Genomic DNA, 4,610 nt, shown 5'->3' with positions numbered 1-4,610 from the left:
CAGGGCTCGGACTCGGGCTAAGCCCCGGAAGACGGCGAACTCCGCTCCGCCCGACCCAGGCTCGGACTCGGGCTAAGCCCCGGAAGACGGCGAACTCCGCTCCGCCCGACCCAGGGCTCGGACTCGGGCTAAGCCCCGGAAGACGGTGAACTCCGCTCCGCCCGACCCAGGGCTCGGACTCGGGCTAAGCCCCGGAAGACGGCGAACTCCGCTCCGCCCGACCCAGGGCTCGGACTCGGGCTAAGCCCCGAAAGACGACGAACTCCGCTTCGCCCGACCCAGGGCTCGGACTCGGGCTAAGGCCCCGGAAGACGACGAACTCCGCTTCGCCCAACCCCAGGGGCTCGGACTCGGCCTCTGCGGACGACCTCCACCTCGCCCGACCCAGGGGCTCGGACTCGGCCTCTGCTGACGACCTCCGCCTCGCCCGACCCAGGGGCTCGGACTCGGCCTCTGCTGACGACCTCCGCCTCGCCCGACCCAGGGGCTCGGACTCGGCCTCGGCCATGGAAGACAGACACGACCCCGGCTTCGGAGGAGCCTCCACGTCGCCCAACCTAGGGCACAGGCCAGCCACGTCGACAGGAAGCGCCATCATCACCCTACCCCGAGCCGACTCGGGCCGCAGAGAACAAGACCGGTGTCCCATCTGGCTAGCTCCGCCAGATAGGCAATGATGGCGCCCCGCTAGCCCCGTGACGACGGCGGCTCTCAGCTCTCTTACGGAAGCAGGGCGACGTCAGCAAGGACACAACCGTTCCAACAGCTGTCCCTCCGCCAGGCTCCGTCGCTCCTCCGACAGCCACGACATCACGCCAGCAGGGTGCCAAGATCTCTCCGGCTGCCACATTGGCATGTACTTAGGGCACTAGCTCTCCCCCCGCTAGACACGTAGCACTCTGCTACACCCCCATTGTACACCTGGATCCTCTCCTTACGCCTATAAAAGGAAGGACCAGGGCCTTCTTAGAGAAGGTTGGCCGCGCGGGGACGAGGACGGGGACAGGCGCTCTCTTGGGGCCGCTCGCTTCCCTCACCCGCGTGGACGCTTGTAACCCCCTACTGCAAGCGCACCCGACCTGGGCGCGGGACGAACACGAAGGCCGCGGGATTCCCACCTCTCTCTCGTCGGACTCCGGCCTCCTCGCTCCTTTCCCCCCTTCGCGCTCGCCCACGCGCTCGACCCATCTGGGCTGGGGCACGCGGCACACTCACTCGTCGGCTTAGGGACCCCCTGGTCTCGAAACGCCGACACATACACCATAAACTAAGAGGTTTAATTTTTCACTGTGGGCACATAAAATATGCATGTAGGAAAGTGGTGAGATTTGTGTAAAATCATTTAACCTTTAGCGTAAAAATACTCATTTTTATCGTAAACCAGATCCAACGTGAGTGTTGATAACACAGATGTGTTGTATTTATGATCGTAAAAATCATCAAGTTTGAGCCGGATTCGAGGAGACCGTCATCAGAGGATGCTCGAGGCACGCTCGATCGAAGGGTGTCACGCGACCCATGGCGCGGAGGGCGAACCCCTCGCGCGCCTCTAGGGAGCCAACGCTGTTGTGCCTCTGGATCGGTGAGTCGATGTTGTAGTGCCTCTGGATCAAAGAACCGTCGCTGTCGTGCCGCCAAATCGGGGAGCCGCCACCGTCGCGCCGCTGGATCGAAGAAACACCGTTGTCGCGTCTCCGGATCAGAGAGCCACCGCAGCGCCTCCGGATCAGGGAACAGTCGCTCGTCGTGCGTCCGGAGGCCACCGCTGCGCTTGGCGTTGCTGTCGCGCGCGTCTTGGGACGCCACCGCGCTTGGTGTCGCTGTCGCGCGTGTCTCGGGACACCGTTGCCGCCTCACACTCTCGGGGAACCGCCGTCGCGCGCCCCTGGGTGGGCGTCATCGCTTATGTATCGGGGTGGGACGTCAAAAACTGAACCCTAGCGGTCTGAGGCTCCTTTTATAAACGCTCGAGAACTGGTACGACTGAACCGGATTAAAGCGTTGGGTCAGGGCTTCCCCTATCTATTGGAAGCCTATGAATTATATATATATATATATATATATATATTATTTTTACAAGAAAGAGTTATTTAAAAAATGGCCGATGCTTCACGCTACTTACTCATAGTATTTCTCTAGAAAAACGAGGCCCGGTTGAGCAAGAAAGTGTGGCCCATTTTACGGACGGCCGTTTGTCTGTCGGGGCCTCCGGCCAGCTGGAATATATTTGGGCCTATCAGTGTTGCGTGACATTTGTATGGGGCTTGCTGGGCTTCGTTTCTTCTATACTTCATGCGACGCGATTGAAACACGTTTCCTTACGGTTGATGATGACAGAACGGATGAACGATGCTTAGGGGGTGTTTGGTTTTAGAGACTAATTTTTAGTCCCTCTAATTTATTCCACTTTAGTCACTAAATTGTCAAATATGGAAAATAAAATAGAGTTATAGTTTCTATATTTTGCAATTTATAGACTATAGTGGAATAAAATGGAGGGACTAAAAATTAGTCCCTAGTAACCAAACACTACCTTAGATTTGAAGACATATATATATAGGTGATATAAATTCAAGGATCGGATACAGTGTAAGCATACTTTATTTCCTCGACCAAACCAACAAATAATGATGCCCGTGAGTGACATCCTCGCGCGGCTAGCTACTCGTCACGCTGTGACGAAAGCACGTACCTACGTAGGGTGCATGCGGGCGTGACGCAAGCCGTTGCGTGTCGTCTCGATCTCCAGGATATATATATATATATGTGTGTTGCATAGTTTATTTTTGAACTAAATTGTGACAAAATAAAAAAGAAGGAAGGGACACGAGAAGCACTTTGTGTTGGGATGATGAATCTCTAGATTCATATGTCATGCCTGCCTGCCTGAGTTGGGAATAAAGGGAGAGTGTGGGAAGCTAGCGTCGTCGTCAAACGACCACTTGCCCACAGCCTACCACCTGGGCGCGCGGTGTGGTGGTGGGTCGGCAGTGCTAGTATGTAGTAGTGGATGCTAGCATGAAATCCCCCCGGGGCCAGGCCGACACAGATTCTACACCGCATTAGCAGATACTATTATGCCCGACCAGCTAGCTGGACGCGCATTGCCCGGCCCGGCCAGGAAGGGGAAGGGGAGGGAGACATGTACACGCCAAAAAGGTGAGTTGGCCTGGCCTTAGCTTCCGTGTGGAGCTGGAGGCGGAGGGGCACTAGCTGGCTAGCTAGCTAGGACGACAGGATCACAGGAGCAGGCAAGCATGCATTTGCACACTGAGAGAGCACAGGTCGAGCAGACTGGTCACCGTCCGAGCGCGCACTAGCTAGCGGCCGCGCGCCACTCCATGTAGCTAGACCAAAGGATCATCAAGCAGCTAAGAGAGGTGGTCGAGAAGCGAAATAAAAGCTGCGATTAAACACAGACGTACGTACAGGCTTTGATTGGTCAGCATTGATTGACTTTTCAAGGCTGCATCTGCATGCGCGATCGGTTAGCTAGCTCTCGCGCGTGGCAGACCTGGCAGGCCGGCCGGCGACAAAAAGCCCTCACGCATGATATGGTAGACCAACCAACCAACGTATATAGTAACCGGCCTGCAGCAGGCCAGGCTGCAGCGCGCACTCAGCTGTCAGCTCACTGCTCTGCGCCTCGCTCGCGTGACATGGCTATGGCTACGAGAGAATCTCCGGTGCATATGCCCTGACGACAGGAGGTACGGCACAAGTGGCGCGCGCCTAGGCTAGCGCGCTAGTGTTCCGCGGAAGGTCGGTCGGTCGTCGTCGTCAGTGATCATCATCATCATCAGCATGCATGCAGGATCAGGAGGGAGGCCTTGTCATTCAGGAGATACTCTGGAAGATATAGATATGATAGATAGCGCGCGCGCGCGCGCACCCAGCAGCTTTATGTACGTGCCGGTGCCGGGCCAGCACTGCACAGTGCACACCGTTCTTCGTCTACCTCTCACGCACGTCGTACCATATGCATGGCAGTATGGCACCAGCCCCGGCGGCCGGCGGCCAGTCCAGCGAGAGAGCGCGAGCGAGGCCGGCCCTGCCAGAGGCCAGAGCCATGCTCGGAAAGCATGCATGCAGGAGGTAGAGCATGGGTCGGGTTTCGTTCCAAGGACCTGGGAGGTTGCATATGCAGTGCCGCCCACCCAGTGCGTGCATGCGATCGAGTGGCGAGGCGCTACTAGCTACCTTACACTAGAGTGCGCGCGGGCGGCGGGCGGTGGTCACTCTCTCGTCGTGCCAAAAGGGCAAAAGAGGGATCCCTTCCCTAGATAGATGGCATGGGATCGGAGAAGAGGAGGAGAAGGGTATGGCTATGGCCGGCCGCCGATAGACCACAGCCGTGCCTGCAGGCTGCCAGCACGCACGCGCGCATGTGCCGGGTCCTTGGGATCCGCCCGGCAGGGACACTTTTGCAATTTGCTCGGCATGTGCTCTAGTCTAGCTAGCTTCCCACTCCCTTTTGCAATTCGATCGGTGGCGCGCCCCTCCATCTCGCGTCTCCATCTCGGCTGCATGTCGTCCACTCCTTTTGTGTTGCGTCGTCGGGTCCTAGGCTCCTAGCCGGCCGCCGGTGCTGTCGTACGTCTCGTCCGGGA

This window comes from Zea mays, chromosome 8, assembly GCF_902167145.1.
Source record: "Zea mays cultivar B73 chromosome 8, Zm-B73-REFERENCE-NAM-5.0, whole genome shotgun sequence".
Taxonomy (NCBI): Eukaryota; Viridiplantae; Streptophyta; class Magnoliopsida; order Poales; family Poaceae; genus Zea; species Zea mays.
The sequence above is the reverse complement of the archived record's forward strand: the minus strand, read 5'-3'. Positions refer to the sequence as shown.